The sequence below is a fragment of the Epargyreus clarus genome, unplaced genomic scaffold, assembly GCF_041222505.1.
Source record: "Epargyreus clarus isolate Ecla_fem2 unplaced genomic scaffold, WU_Ecla_fem_2.2 ptg000001l, whole genome shotgun sequence".
NCBI lineage: Eukaryota > Metazoa > Arthropoda > Insecta > Lepidoptera > Hesperiidae > Epargyreus > Epargyreus clarus.
Window position 1 is genome coordinate 1,049,926 of NW_027332209.1, and position 17,695 is coordinate 1,067,620.

At 36.2% G+C, this 17,695-nt stretch overlaps 1 protein-coding gene across 1 annotated transcript in view; it reads left to right on the forward strand.

Annotated features, from left to right (window-relative positions):
- The first annotated feature begins 1,839 nt into the window (after positions 1 to 1,839).
- Positions 1,840 to 17,695, forward strand: part of LOC140742967 (neuroglobin) — a 117,084-nt gene continuing 101,228 nt past the window's right edge. Inside the window, exon 1 of the mRNA XM_073074084.1 lies at positions 1,840 to 1,931. The gene's annotated coding sequence lies outside the window, so the exon portion shown is untranslated. The remainder of the gene's footprint in view (positions 1,932 to 17,695) is intronic.

Below are 17,695 nucleotides of genomic sequence, written 5' to 3' on the forward strand. Positions count from 1 at the left end.
CACACCCTTCAAACGGAACATAGCAGCGCTTAAAACTGCTGTTATTAGGCAGATATAGATGTGGTGATGGTGCCGCCGGAGTCGAACCACAAAGGGTTCTACCACCTTCAACATTTAAAATATCTACCTATTAAGGTTCATTGGATTAACTGTATACCGATGTATAATGACACTCCTCTTCCTCTTAAGTCTTTTTTTATTTTTACTACCTTTTTTATTTTTTTGGTCACGCGGGGGAAACCTTTAAACCTGTTATTCTATTTGTGTCTATCTATTACATTTTAAGAGAGCCTTGTGGCAGGCAGAGTAAAAGGTTTGTGTCGTTAAGTCTCGCTTTTGAAAGATTAAGTATATGCCTATTGATATATACATCTATTTTTTTTTAATCAGAACCTCGCCAGTACAGAAATCAGTTAAGAAAACTATTAAATTTCACGGCAGTTACCTTTCTAAAATTAAGTGCTTTCTACCAAAACGCTTCGCACGATCCGATTTCATGTAACTAAACTTAGTAATTAGAAACACAAGTAATTACACGTAATTACATAGAGTGCCTAATTATTTTCTTCGTTCAAGATAGCATACAAGTTGTTAGTTCTCACGTCTAGATTATCGGGCAGTTGGAGCAATTGTGTACAATCTGACTTTGAAATCGACCGATGCATTGTTAATTTCAAAGCCATGTTAGGTAAAAAAGAATGAATGACAGTTAACAGCTATGAAAAGCCTAAGGCGTTGTATGTACAAGCATAATAGAATAAGACAATTAAAATTGTCTTTATAAAATAAACTAAAATAAAAATATATGAAAGTTTAATTGAACGGAACCCTCAGTTTGCGAGTTCGACCCGCACTTGGCCAAATTTTAATAACCTGAAAGAACTATGCTTACTGTAATAAGCACATTTAATATTAAACTTTGAATATTAAAACACTATATCGTGTTCAAATAAGTGATAATCGTAAACATTGGTCACTCACAATCCAGTGAGCTTCTGAGCGTCCGGGTTACAGAGTAAGGATTGGGGTATAACGGGTGGAAATATCAATAATAAAAACAAAATCTTTTAATGCTTATGCAAATGACAATACATTAAAATTGCGTATTACGTGAGCGACGAACATACACGAAATTATTAATTTTGTAGATTGAGCTCGAAAGGAGTTCATGACAGTTATTTATGTGTTGTTATTTTGAGAGCTTGTGAATTATAAGGACATCAAATATTGGGCCCAGGACAATTTATAAATTCCGTAATTAGCCCACATGTAATTCATGTTTTACCTGAGGTTAGTCACGAATAATAAGATGCAGCAAAATCTTAGGACAAACTGATGCCACGTACTGCCTTACCACGTCCCTTCAAACCAGAATGCAGTGCATAAACACTGCTATTATACCAGAAAAAGGGTTGGCTGTGTGTCGCAGTGTGCCATTTACGTCCATTATTAATAATCAATCCATCCAATTTTTGTCTACTAGAGATTGAAATTCGACAATTTCTACTGTACAGAATTTGTCAAATTCCGAACCTTAGTAGGTAAAACATTGGATAGATCATTAATAAGGGGCGATAAAACAAAGTATTGATTACATCCATTATTAATAATCAATCTATACAATTTTTGTCTACCAAAGATTGAAATTCATCAATTACAGCTATGCAGAAATTGTCAAATTCCGGACTTTAGTAGGTAAAACATTAGATAGATATATTATTTAATGACAGTCATTAAAACAACATTGATTATAGGTGTACATAAAACAAGCAGAGCTTTCCACTCATTACACCACAAGCCTAACCTCACGCTGAAACCCATACTTTCAGTAGTCGCGCCGTGTTCTGAGCGACGAACGTGTTCCCAGTTGTTGTGTGTTTCTATATATATTAACTCAGTGTAGTGTGTGTGAAGGATTTTTGTATTGACTGGTAAGTGAATTTAATATTTATTTCTTTTATTTCAGACATTAAAGTATGTTCAACTAGGTCATAGGTTAAGTAAAGGGTTAATTTCGAATTTGGTGTGCGGTTCGACGGACAGGTGGTTAATTTACTTAATTAGTTGCTTTCGGATAGAATTTTCACTACAAATTTTCAATTTATTTTGTTGGAAATCTCTTTTATATTTCAGTAAGAAAAATGGAGTAGAATAATGATTATACAATTTTGTTCAATACTGAATTATGATGATGATTAATAATTATTTCTCTGTTAAGTATTTCCCGTTCTATTTCCATTTACGATTAAGTGTATATTTGTAATTTTTAAGTTAAAGGCATTTTAAATTTTAATACATAATGTATGAAAGCAGTGAAGCCTGGTGGGTAGGTCTGCCTCTCAATCGCGAGGTATGAGTTTCGAATCGCAGGACCCACGAATTTTAAATCACCATTTGCTTACAAGTTGAAATAAAATATTGCAAGTAAACCGGCATGCCTGAGTGTTATTAAAAAGTAAAGTTTTGTAACGTAAAGGCGTGTAAAGTATATGAATTTGCACTTGGTCAACGCGGTGGTCTAGGGCCTGGATCCCTCTCACTCAGAGGGGACATCCGTGCCCAGCAGTGGGACAGTAATCGGTTGACAACGAAGAAAGATCCGGAGCCCCTCTACAAAGCCCACACCATCCGCACGTATGTATTTAAGGACTTATCTTTTCAACCATGACAGTCGGTTGACATTTTCACAGGGTATTATGATTTATGGTGGATGTTAAAGGAAATTAAGGTTTTTCAACCTTTTTTGTTTCCTTTGTAGTGGTAAAATGCAAGCGTCGAACTTTTTTTATTATAGTACCAACATTTTATCACAGATTTTTTATATTTCTGCCTCAGCTTAAATTGAAGTTGGTGTTTGACGGGCTCTACTAAGGTAGTAATGGTTATAGAGGTATAGCCTAATCTGTGTTCTAATAATATTTAGGGTTCCTGTTAGAAAATTGAAAATGAGTGAATATTACATTCGGGTATAGCGGAAGCAAAGGGTCGTTTCTAATTACAATAGTTACCCCAATTAACGACTTAACTAACGAGCCTCGTGAGATAGTTGTTATATCAAACTACTCGTACCACGCAGAGTTCCAGGTTCAACCTCGGACCATAATGAAATGAAAATTGTATAGGCCAACGGCGGCACTTACAAATTGTCAGTTACTATATTTTATCTTATACTATTACCGGATCGGACTACACTTTATGTAAGTGACAAACTTAGATTTTTGTGTTTATTCACAGTAGTTACGTACACGTCTAAGTGCGCACAGCAACAAGGAAAATTATTGCTAATGATGGAGCCTCAAGTCGCCTATGGATACACATAAATCGCAAGTAAGATTGGAAGACACTAGATCTCTTCATGAGCAAAAAGTTTATGATCCGTATGTTACATTGAAGCCGATCTTCCATGAAAAGTGAACCAAATGGCTGCAAAATAACTGTCAGAAAATATAATGTATGACAGTTTCAAAAAAATTATGTACCCCTGGACTTTTTTAAGCATAGTAGTTTCGCTGGTGACCCCATCTGCGTGTAGGTAATGGTGGCTATTTATCTAGTAACGCCACCTATAATATTTTTTCGGGATGTGTACCATTTTCCGGGAGCACTGTGTACCGACTATAAATCGTATGTTTGCCGAATTGTAATCAATTCAATTAGTTGAGCAGTGAAATGGGAGCGAATATAAACAATCTAAATTTGTATTTATGTTAGTAAGCAATCATGATTATTATTGTAATTATTCGCGTGCTATGGTTTCGTGGATGGATCGTAAATTACGGTCCCGATTGTTACTATTTTTGGTAGTAGATGGTAAACCTTGTGGGAGATTGGAGATTGCGTGTCGATCATGGGCCCGTACCTTCGCCAGTCTGCACGGGGAACATTGTGTAGTAGACTTCAGGTTTCTCTTATTTTATGAGAGGTCCTTGTTCAGTAATGGGGAAATAAAATGGGGTTACAGCCAAGGTTACCAATAATACCTTCTTGAATTGGAGCAATATCATTTATTAAGCTTCAGACCGCTCCCAGTTTTGAGGACAGATCAAAATGTCTCCTGTATCTCTGTGATAACTGTCCTTAAAACTGTTGCATTTTTTATAAAAACTGTTGCAACTAGGTTTCATATAAAATCCGTTTTTCTCATAAATGTTGTCAAAGGAATACATCACCTGAGTGCCAAATATTGACGATATTGGTCGGATACTGGAGCCATTTCACCTTGATTTTAAAACAGGTGAAGTTTTATGACTTTCAAATCGCAGTCAGATGGGAACTTTAAGCGGCATTTGAAAGAGAAATTCTAGTCTATTTCTAAAAGTCTAGTCTATTTCTATTTTCTAAAATAAAATCTTATAAAAATATATGGAGTTCTAAGCTATATTTTTTATCTGTCTGTGATATTAAAAATGAAGCTGAAATACGTATTAATAATTCATTCATTCTTAACGGTACATTCTCGCGTAGTGAAAAATTCTATCTTATATTCTCTACTAGTCGCGTCTTTTTTTAGAGGTATGATTGTCGACGTAAAGAAATGTTTGATATTCTTACGCTATAACTTTATGAACTTTTCACGTAATTCTACAACCATTCATGTTGACGAAAACTGGCCACCCCAATCAGAAATATTATTGTAATACTAGGCGACCAGGCAAACGTTGTGTTGCCATATTAATAAAAAATGTTAAGGGTGAACAACCCTTATCACTTAGGGGTATCAATAGGTAGGAGTGAATATGCATATAAAATTTGGTGAAAATCGGTAAAGCCGTTTCGGAGGGGTACGATAACTAACATTGTGACATGAGAATTTTATATATAAGATTAGCACTAACACCAGAAATGTTATAATGGGCAAGTATATAGCCACGAAAGAAGAGTCCAAATCAAATTTTGTACTTCGAAAGACGGTAAATACTTATTAGCGAATCTACTTTTTGGTCCTAAGATTGTAGTAGTCGTTATTTCCAGCGACAAAATCGCTAGATTAGCAACACAATTTCCATCAAGATGACCATCTGCCTCTGCTTTATCGCTAGATTTACTTATAAAATATGTATAATTACGACGTTACCACGAACGCGTCTATTATAAACAGTTATTGAATTTAGTTATTAACCAGATTTCACACACGAACATCTGTTTTACCATAGTTTATAATACATCAACATGTCTTATTACTGATTTTGTAACACATCGTTTCACAGAGCAGTAAACAGGTAATGTGTGGGCTTTAAATCAGTATAAAATAGACTTTACGATAAATATGCTATATAAATAATGTACAATAATATTATAAAGGTAAAGTGTTTGTTTGAATTAATTGATCTGAAATGTACCTATTAGGTTTGAATAAAGCTTTTTATGATTTACAAAAAGCTATGTTGAAGGTGGTAGAACACTTTGTGCTTCGACTCCGGCGGCACCACCGCCACACCTATTTCTGCCAAAAACAGCAGTGTTAGGCGCTGCTGTGTTCCATTTTGAAGGGTGTGGTAAGGGAGGCATACTTTTGCGAGGCGTTCCAGCTTAGTCCTCAGGGATGGCGGCGCGTCTGTGGCCGACTTCAGGTAGAAATATCTAATCCTATCTGGGGTTGATTACAGATGTCCATGGGCGGCAGTAGCCACTTACCATCAGGTGGACTGCATGCTCGTCTGCAACTCCTATTTTATTAAAAACATGTGGTAGAACCCTTTATGACTAGGCCGTAGAGGGACCACCACCACATCTTTTTCTCTCTTATAACAGCAATTTTCAGCGCAGCTGTGTTTCGGTTTGAAGAACATACGAGTAGTTATTCAAGGCGTTCTAACTCAGTTCTTGGGAGAAGCAATGCATCCGTGGCCTACCTCAGGTAGGAATTTAAACTTATCTTGAGTTGATTAAGTGGTTATAGATGTTTATGGACAGCAGTAGACATTTACCATCAGTACTCTTACCATGAGTTTTCAAAACATCCCACAATTTTACGTTACGTTTATTCAATCCATTATTCTGTTCCGTTTGCTTAGTAAACGTAACAATAAGTAAGTGCTTAAGTCATTTTGTCTACCTCACATGTTCGCAAAAAAGAAAGAGAAAACATAAAGCGCCATTTGTCAATTTAGACATTTAATGTTACGTTACTGACACTTTAACACTTTAGTCCTGATACCATCCGCTAGGGGCGCTGATTGGAAATTGTATAGTCAAATACGTAAACAAATACAAAACCAGTCATATTTGTCAAAACGTAAAAGCTCATGGTAATAAGCATGGTGGAGTGTATGCTTATTTGCTATTACAAAAAAAAAACGCCAAGTTGCGGCAATGTACTATTGCAATTTGAACTTTTCTAGCGGCACTAATATACGCGAGGCTTAAGGCTACTAGCTGTAGTAATAAATTCAGTAATCTGGCAGGAAATAAAGACGTTTACTCAAATATTTGATGTTTGTTTACCAACGTTCCGACTTTAATGGTCTTTGCTATTTTGGTCTTTCGCTGGGAATTTGAAAGTTGAGTTTAAGCTTATTAGTGTAAAGAAATATAATGTACCTACACATATATAACTTTTGATACATAATGTACAACGTTCGTGGGTTAGTTTTTTAGTACTTATACTACTTAAGTAAATTAAACAAAATTGATGACCCGCGTGGCGAAGCGGTCACCATACCGATCTGACGCACAAAGGGTCCCGGGTTCGATCCCCGGCCAGACAGTTATCTAAACGATAAATTTAGATTTCTGTTTCTGCGTCTGGGTGTTTGTGTATGTGTGTGTCCATGACAGCCACGACACAGGGAATCCTAGCGTGGGGCTGTGAGTGTAGAAAACGAGATAGAAAGAAAGCGTTTAATTTGGTAACGCACTCCACGCTTGTTGATGTTGGTCGTTTTGCATGTGTTTATGTGTGACAATATTTAGTAATTGAGAATACTGTATATCTACTGAGCTATATGCGCTTTGAAAACGGCTTGCCACTGAGGTGGGCCATAGATGCATTACTACCCTCGTAGACTATGTTGCAACGTCTCGTATACGTTTTTTTTATAATATAGGAGTAGCAGACGAGCATGTAGTCCACCTGATGGTAAGTGGCTACTGACACCCGTGGACATCTGTAATCAACCCCGGATAGGATTAGAAATTTCTACCTGAGGTCGCCCACAGATATGCCGCTACCCTTGAGGACTAAGCTGGAACGCCTCGGATATGTCTGTCTCCCTTACTACACCCTTCAAAACGGAACACAATTTTAAAAATATGTTTGGAACTTTCTTTTATATACCACCGCTGGGCACTGATATCTTCCCACAATCAGGGCTTTATACTCAACTATGCTGTTCCAATGCGGATACATACATTTTTCATTATATTTAAGTTTCTGACGCCGTTCAATGGGCGTTCAATGTTCAATCCTTATAATATTCTATACCGCAGTTTTTCATAACGGAGGTGATACGACAAAGTTGAAATTGCTTCTAGATTTATTACACAGCGCTGATTACTTCGATGTCATGATACCGCTACAAAGTTCTTTGGGAATGGGATTAAATTATATTGTTGAATGTTACTAGTATGAAGTACACTTTGTGATGCTTTGAATTTATGCTGGCTGAAATATTCCGTGTTCCCAAAAGAATTTGTCAGTTTTAAACGGGAGAGAAAAATCATCATCATCATCGTCAACCCATTACTGTCCCACTGCTGGGCACGGGTCTCCTCTCATAATGAGAAGGATTAGGCCATAGTCCACCGCGCTGGCCAAGTGCGTATTGGTAGACTTCACATACACTTGAGATTTTTTTTATAAATCTCTCAGGTATGCAGGTTTCCTCAAGATGTTTTCCTTCACCGTTTAAGCAAGTGATAATTTTTTTTTTTTTTTTAATACGCACATAATTTTTGAAAATCAGAGGTGGGTGCCTGGGTTTTGAACCTCGGACCCGTCGATCGAGAGACCGAGTTTCTTAACCACTAGGCTATCACTGCTTTCAAATGAGAGAAAAATATTTAATTAATAATAATTCGTATTAATTGACTATTTGATGTACTAATTTATAAATTAAGCGTGATTAGTACTTATTCTGGTATTTTATGAATCACAATTTACATACTAGACAATTATCCTAGTGGTTGGTTAATAAATCGGTACTCACAACCACCCGTTCTGACATGCACAGTTCCGCGTTCTATCCCCGGCTAGGCAATTTAGATTGTTGATTTAGAACTATTCTGTTTTATATCTGGGTCTGGGTATTTTGGGTGTTCTAGGTGTATTCAATACCATGTATATTATATGTGTATTATTTTGGAAATAATGATCTTGAATGTGTTATTGAGTTTTATATACTCCAAAATATACAATTATTAAGGTTTTTGTTATTAAAGGAAATTGTTTATTATTAAAAATGCGTAGTTTGTAAATATATTTGTACGGACTTTCGTGCACAACGTGTTTTATTTCTGCCTCATAGCAGTGTTAGGCGCTGCTGTGTTCCGGTTTGAAGGGTGTGGTAAGGGAGACATACTTTTCCGAGGCGTACCACCTTAGTCCTCAGGGGTAGCAGCGCATCTGTGGCTGACTTCAGGTTAGAATATCCAATCCTATCTGGGGTTGATTCCAGATGTCCATGAGCAGCAGTAGCCACTTACCATCAGGTGGACTGCATGCTCGTCTGCTACTCCCATATTATAAAAAAACGTACTTTGTAAACGATGATTACATCAACGCAAGGTTCCTAGTCAAATTGATCGAGTTATACGCCACCATTGAGCGTACATCTTCATGTCTCCATAAACTGAAAATGTAGGAACGGCGTAAAAGCGATAATGTCGTTGCGACGCCATTAAGCAGACTATTACGCTTTTTGCTTGCTTTATGGTCTATAACAGACTCAACCTTTTTGACCAGAAAGCACTGTGATCTTTAATAGGGTTGACACCGTTTAAGAATATTTAAATGTGGTACTTTCAATGGTTCAACTCCAACACGACCACTTAATTTTGTCTGATAACAGCAGTGTTAAACGCTGCTGGATTTTAGTTAGAACGGTATGCTATGGGAGACATACTTTTTTAAGGCATTCCAGCGTAGTCCTTTGGGCTCATCTGTGGTCAATCTCGGATAGGATCCAGGATCCAGGATCTTAGGTATGTGGATTACAAATGTGGTTCATGGCCGGCAGTAGCCATCAGGTGGACATATTCATCTGTTACGCTAATATTATAGAAAATACCCATCAGGTTAGGTCATAATCTTGTAAAATAAATGTTGGACTTTACACACCTTTGAGGAAAATTCTCTTAGGAGCGCTTAGGCGTATTGCTCTTCTCGCGGTGTTTTCCTTGATCGTTAAAGCATTTCAGAATTAATTCGTAGTACGGTCATAATTTTGGAAAATTAAAAGTGCATGTCTGAGATTTGAACCTCCGACACCACGACTGGGAGGGCGAGTTTCAATTATACTATTTCCATTTCTTTATTTTCTCGATGACAGATCAACGCCCATGTAATTTTGTGTTGTTTACGTTAAATGTCACACAGATAATACTGTACTTCATGGACAGGTAGTGATGTGCTACACATAATTATTACTATAGAAACTATAACGATAAACGTAACACGATAACAGACCCATTTTTTTTTTACAAAATGTAAGAAACTAAACTACTGCCGGATACTTTTGTACGAATTTATTAACTATAACATTATATTTCATTACAAGATGTTACACGTATAAATTTTTGATTGATAATGCCTACTTCTTTAAAATTTTCGAAGCTATTGTAAAATAAGTAGGTAGGTATAGGTTACTCGACAATGAAACGAAATAATTATTACGACAGGTAATTTTTGTTTATTTATTTTAACCAAAACTAAAGTCACGGTACTACAAAGAACTGTCATCGAGAAAATAAAGAAATGGAAATAGAATAACCGCTTTTACTTCTTCTTCAACGCTTATTGTTCACATTACTCATATTGTGAACTTGAGCACACTTTTACGATATAAAAGCTCAATAAACCAAAAAGCTGGAATGGCGTAAAAATAATAATTCGACACCATCACTCCGGTCATTAGGGTTTTTACTTTGTCCGATATTACTCTTTATATATCATGTAACTACTTTATATATCAAGTAAGTACAGATATATGGAGTAAAGTGGATACTTTACACATATTTACTGACGTACGTGGATACGTACGTCAGTAAATATGTGGTTTTATTACTTTGTAGGTCTTGATGGATAAATCAATTACCTACAAGCTTTCAGGAAGGTGATGACGTCATTTCTCTACCTACTTCTTATTATACTTATATGTAATTACTTTATTAATCGTAATTTTACGAGTAGTGAACTTAGAATAGTACCTACTGTTGCTTCAAATGTCTCAGTGGGTAACTAGAGTACTTTATAATGATACTGGTTGAATTTTAAAGTGTACGTGGATGGCGAAATCTGAAACTATAAGGTTTAGTGGAAAATAGTGTAAGAGTTATGATTGCGACATTATTAAAGCCGCATCATTATTTTTTTTATCTATATTGACATATCATACATTAATTTTATATACATAATACAAAACTTGTATATCTTAAGATAATCATTCAAAATAGGTTCAAATCATGAAGCCTACAGAATATGTGATATAACAAGATTATAGTTACAAATAGGGACATTTTCTATTCCCTTGCTTAACATGCTTCGTAATACATTAACGAGAAAATAATATCTAACATTCTTTATAATTTTAATTATTGCCACAAGTTTATATAACTTGTATATGTTTGTATAACTAACCTATCATAGAACCTACAGCATTAGTTTCCGATTTTTCATACAAGCTCTACCACCTTAACTGTCGTAAACTTGTTAAGTACACACAGATTCTGAATGGTGTGTCAATGACGTAAACCGTATCCATACCTCTATAACATAAACGTGGTATTAATAGAAACAAAACTAATCAAAAAGTCGGTAGGTCTGAATAAACAGCTGGGAATGGGCGGTTTCCTGTTCGGATTTACTGAACAACTTTCGGAAAGGTTTGTTTTGAAGGTAAATAAAGTGTCGTTTTTATATCTCGTTTAGAATTAGCAACTGAGTACGTGGTCCAGGTAGTAGTGGCTGTTGCCACTCATGGATATCTGTTATAGACCTGATATAAACCCTAGATAAGATTAGGGTCCTACCTGAGGTCGGTCACAGATTGCTACCCTGAGGATTTTGTTGGAATGTGTCGAATAAGTATGTCTTCCTTGCCACACCCTTCAAACTGGTGCATAGCAGGACTTAAAATCGGTGCAGTCATTGGAATAATGTAACATAATATTTTCCGCAGACGGTTCCAAATTTCAATTTGTATCAGGTAGAAATTGGTGCGTTTCGGTGAAATAGTATGAATGATCTAGCTGCTTTTCGAAAGCAAGATGCAGCGACTAAATGCTAGATATATGCAGGAACTGAACGCGAAAAAAATATATATAGTATTAAAGCAGTCGCTAATTCGCACTCTTTCTATACCATGACGAAATACGTACAGCATATCGCAAAAGCGTTATGTAGCATCAATTCAATCGCCAAAATGAGAATCGCCGATGTTAAAAGTAGGTAGCCTGCTAGAGCCGTTATTTTATCGCGGGATCACAGCCATCATTACTTCCGTCAAGGATGGCTATATAAATATTTAATGTGCTCTCCTTGCGACAAATTTTCCGTATCAGTCAGCACTTTTCTCACAGGGATAGGGGCACCATATTATTTTACTCCCGGTTTGCTCTAATCGGGTTTTCTTAATGTATTTTTGCTTACAAATGTTCAGTTATAATATAAGTTAATTTAACCTAATTTAGGTATAATTATGTTCGATAACTATAATTAAATTATTTACAATTACAATTTACAATTACTATTACTACCATTCAATATTTTTATTCGATTAATTAATTGGTAAAAGCTAATCTGCTCTTATGTTAGCTATGGTTTCATTCAAATAACAACAAAGATTTATCCTATAATAAGAAACAATCGAGTACCACTATACATTTTAATATACAGAATAGAATGTGAAGGAACATAAAGGAATCCAACGATATTGTATATATAATGTATGAGACATTATAATCCGTCAAGCCGTTTGGGCTCCAGAAAGTGCTAAAGAAATGAAACATATGTACCTACATACACACGGTCGCAAAACATTACCCTCCTACCTCCGGTGAAAACATCTATCCCAAAAATCCTAAAAATGTGCACTTTGTGCATATAGTGCGAGGACTGAGGATATAAAAGGGTAGGAAACAAATTATCCCATTACTTCCGCTCAAGATCCTGGTAATATGTCGAGGCCGTCACAGTCGAGGCAAGTTATCCCACTGAACTAAAGTGGCACGTTTGTGAGAATGAGTTTTACTTTAAACGACATAAAAAATAAGGTTACAAGTCAGTTTATATTTTTACATACTTTCTTCTTTTCGGTACGTTGCTCGTTTTTCTACGCCTATTATTAAATACTGTGAGATTTAATTATCTTTGTGTAATTCGTTATTATTTAAATTAATGATCGTGTGGGAATATTTTAAGTATTGCTTGAACATCAGGATAACTTTAGAAGAATTGTATAAAAATCCAAAGCTTATGTCTCTCTGTCTCAAAGTTATTTTCATTTCAAATTCAATTCAAATCAAATTATTTACTTGCGTTTCTTTAGTAATATATGGTTATTTAAGTAAAATCAAGGTATATTTGTTTTTATAAGAATTATCTTATAAATATGTGACAATATTGATTTAGTGTTTAAGATTAAGTTTTAATGTATTTAATTCTCAGTTCGGAACACTAAAATGTATCTTCTGAACTTCATCTGTTTTTATTTACTTGGGTCTATGTGTTGATATTTATATCACCCACAACATTGAAGGTATTTAAAGGTGGTAGAACCTTTTATGGTTCGACTCCAGCGGGCCCACCGCCACATCTATTTCTGCCTAATAACAGCAGTGTTAAGCGCTGCTGTGTTCTGGTTTGAAGGGTGTGGTAAGTGAGATATACTTTTAGGAGGAATTCCAGCTTAGTCTTCGTGGCCGACCTCAGGTAGGAATATCTAATCCTATCTGGAGTTGATTACAAATGTCCATGGGCGGCCACTCACCATTAAGTGAACTGCATGCTCGTCTGATCCTCTAATATTATAAAAAAATATATCTTAGTATGGGTTTGAATCAATTGACATATTATGTAATTATATTAAAATAGTAATTTCTAACTAAAAGTTATCTAATAAATATGGACAGAACTCATCGGACCTACATAATTTAGGAATTAAGTCCGCGAGGGATTATCGCTTTACTGATTAATGGGTCCCTGGGCCCTTCAGACCTTATAGCCTCGTAAAGGACCTAAGTTAAAAGGGTCGCTCTAATTTCTTTATAGGGTTCATATAAATCTTTTAGGAAAAATATGAAATCCTTATTTTTCTAACTTCTTATAACAATATAATTGGGACATATAGTAAAGACAGGTAATAGAGACAATAATAGTATACTACTGACCTAAAATGCAAAGGGTTCCAGGTTTGATCCCCGGACAGGTAAAATAAACGGCGAACTGGGTTGGATTGTTTGTACTTACTCATCTTTCCATGTGTGTATGAAGCCTCGTCTAAAAAGACAAGAAACGAGACCAAAGAAGTTCGTCTGAAACGAGATTTAAAATGTCAGAGCATCGTCTATCATTATTCCTACTTCTGAGCACGGATTTCCTTCCAGAGTAGGATGTATTTAGGCCATGGCCAACCTCGCGGGTCAAATGTGTTCAGCTGTTCCACACCTTTGAAAACATCAAAGGAAACTGAAGCAGGTTTCCTCGTGAAGTTTTCGCCGTTAAAAGAAGTCATTATTTCTAATATTACGCAAATGTTTTTTTGCAATATAGGAGTAGCATACGAACATGTAGTCCTGAACCTGATGGTAAGTGGCTACTGCCGCCCATGGACTTATGTAATCGACTCCAGATAAGATTAGATATTCCTATCTAAGATCGGTCACAGATGCGCTGCTACCCCTGAGGACTAAGCTCGAACGCCACGGAAAAGTATGTTTCTCTTACCACACCCTTCAAACTAGCACACAGCAAGGCTTAATACTGCTGTTGTTAGGCAGAAATAGGTGTATTGGTGGTGCCGCAATCGAACCACAAAGAGTTCTACCACCTTTAAAGAGTAATGATTAAATGATGTTCTAGAGCTACATGTATAACGATATCCAAGTAGAAAATACTACTCTATCCGATGTCGGTCACACATTCGTTAGCTCTCATGTAATGTCTAGCCATTAAACTAGACCAAGCGGCACTGTGGAGGTATAGCTGTGGTTTGTGTAAATTGTAACTGTTCAACAAAGTTGTAACGGACGCGGTCGAGTTTAACGTGCGCTTCAGTGTTTCAAGGCAAGTTAAGGTTTCGTTTGATATGATTAAATAGACATAATTAAACATTGTATAGCAGTATAAGAAATTATCATCATTTACTACAGTGAAATAATCAATACATCTGACTGTTCTCGAAACAAAATTGTCAAATGTGTGGGAAGTTTAGCTATTCTTACTTGACCAGCGCGGTGGCCTATAAATCTCTCTCACTCTGAGAGGAGATCAGTGCGGAGCGGAGCAGACGGATCTGAATAGATCAATTAAAACACACAAAATTAAAACTTGTCAGTTTGAAAATCCGACTCCGACCACTAAATCCGACCAAGGAAAGGTCCTTGGTTTCCTTCCTTCGCCAACCCATATTGGCACAATGTGGCGGAATATGTTTTAGACTTCTCACTCTTATGGGGTTAGAATTTGGCCCCACAAGACACAGAAGTAGGAATAGTAGGTTCTTGATTCGATTATTTTTCTTTCATTAATTCTGCCAAGTTTAAATGTGCTCGAAAATTACAATAACATGAAACATAAATAGCACTTGTTTTTATTACTTTATGGCATCACGCTTCATGTGTAACATCGATTATAACATTCGATATCACTTTGTTATCGGTTGCAATATTTGGCGATTTTAGCGTTATCTGATATATAACACGAAAAACATAATCGCGCCAACGCTTCTCGTGAAACAGAAAATAGACTGTTAAAAATATTTTTGTTACTTGCTGCTTCTATTAAGATAGTATGAATCATTTGGCGTCTACGTGGGTTTGTTATAAATCTATGATTTGGTATAGAAATTAGAAGCTGGTCTGGGAACGTGAGGTAGCTGATATGTACACTTTTCTATTAAAATTAAGTGAGTTTGCAATTCAGGCGGTGATACCTGAGTGCAAAATGTGGAACTTCCTCCTGAAGTATTCCCTGAGCGCTATGACATGGGGCTCTTCAAGAGGGGTGCAAAAACAGTTGTCCTCCGAAGCCGGCGATGCATTGGCGACTCCTCTGGCATTGCAAATATCCATAGGCGACGGTGACTTCTTTCCACCAGGTATCCCGTCTGCCTTGTCATTAGGTATAAAAATAAAAAAGTGGTTTCGCCTATAAGATTTAATCTCAAAAAAGATTGATCGGAATGCTATGTGTGTTCATATCCTACAGCATCCTTCAAAACAGAACACAACTGTTACTTATAGCACAAAAAAGCCTTTTCCAAATAATTTTATTATCTACTTGAGTCTTGTCAGCACAATCATACTTTAGGCGCTAGAAATATTTTCATTATTCACGCAATAATGCGAAAAAATAACCTCAATGAATGTTTGATGGGCTATTTTGAGCAGATCCTGTTACTACATCATGTCTAACATCTTGCTTCCTCTTCATTGCCGTAGCTGTTACGATGTTTGGCTGTACCGACAGACAGACAGTCCGCGTAAACATGTGCGCAATTGCTGTGCAATATGTCGATTTCCAGTTATTTATGCTTAGGATCCATGCACATTAGGCGGTACAATCGGCAATTTGCTTGACTACGAACTTAGCGTCATGTGGCGCGATTTTTGTCCGCCCTTAACTTATACCGGACCGCGCTTTACTGTCGCCCGTCCGCGTGCCATGCTTCATATATTTGGATACAATTGTTGTTTAATATTGTTGTCATGTTCTTACCTGTTGCTTGTCGTGAGTCAGTCTCTGAGCGGTTAAGGTCTCTTAATGTCGTATTTTTATATACCTACTATTGAATTGAATATCTGTAGCCAGTTTAAAATTAAACGAGATTTGTTTTATTAAATGAAGGTAGATTACGACTATCCAGTCTACTTAATTAAAAGTGTCCACTACCACCCTTAGACATTTGTAATTGTAACCTGTGCTAAATAGTACCAGTCAAACCAATTCAACCAAGCATGAAACTTCATCCATATTTCATAAAAATCTATTGTCGTTCTACTTGTATAAAAAGCGACTGTTAAAACGTCCAATGCGGTCACGGCCTTATTCCAACAACAGTTCGAATCAAACGTACGCTTGAAAAACATTATGCAGCCTGAACAGTACCGTTCTATTATTCGTACTATTTCAATACGTTTGAAAGTTTACAGTCAGTATATTATTGTAGGGCTGTTTGTTTGTTTATTCTCAGAAGCGTTGCACTGCTACGCTTTCCTATTTCAGCGTTGTATAGCTTATATTAAGCTTTTAGAAAAATCTCAGTCCAATACAGGGTACGTCTATCTGCCTATACTCTTTGTCCATTTGTGTTCGTAAACCATGCGAAATTGACAAAAAATGTGTAAATTCTAGGTAAATTTCCACCAAAAATGTGGATATATTTAAGCTTCCTGTCGTGTCAAATGACACCTCTGATGGAAAGGCACTCTTATGGCACTTGATATGACTGTTATCGCACGCAATAAACACATCATTATTAATGTTTTCATTAAAACTGCTGACGAGTAGTCAAAGCCTTAAACTTTATACTTTAACCCCTTATCCAGCAATGGAAGAGCTTTATTAAAACCTGATGACGACGATTATTAACATTAAAACGTGATAATTAAAGTACTTACCCATCAATTTCTTACCGCCTGCAGTGGTTTAGAGTTCCCGTAAACGAAGTGATTGGCAGGTAATTACCCACTTCTAAGCCAGAGACTAATCACTCCATTACGGCTTGTGATTGAAAGCACTTTTCTGATTTGTATCGAGTATATAAAGAGCGGAAAATTATTTAATATGAAAAAGTTTATAAAGTATTGAAATAAAATAGAATTAACGACCCTCGTTGGTGTGGGTTTTAGCTTAAATCCCTGGATAGATATCTAAATTAATAATTTAAGTTCTGTTTTGGGTTCGGTTGGGTATGTACTTCTCTATGCGTGACACATGTGTAATTCTTTGATCTCAAATATGACATTTCCAAAATATCTTTTAGACGAATTATCTTACAACGTAAATTATATAATTGTAGTCCACCACGCTGGCCAAGTGCGAATTTACACGTCGTTGAGAATATTTTTGGGAAAAACTTTTGGGCGTGTAGCTTTTGTCACGTTATTACCTTAACCTTTTTAGCTAGTAATAATTAATTTCTAATACACACATAACTTTGACAGCCCAACACAATTCTTAAAGGAAATTCACGTCCAACAGTGGGACAGTAAGAGTTTGACGACGCCAACGAAGATCCAGTAAAATCACAAATGGATGGAAGACAATAACCACTTATCATGCGACATCTCTTTGACGTATACACTATAATACACCACT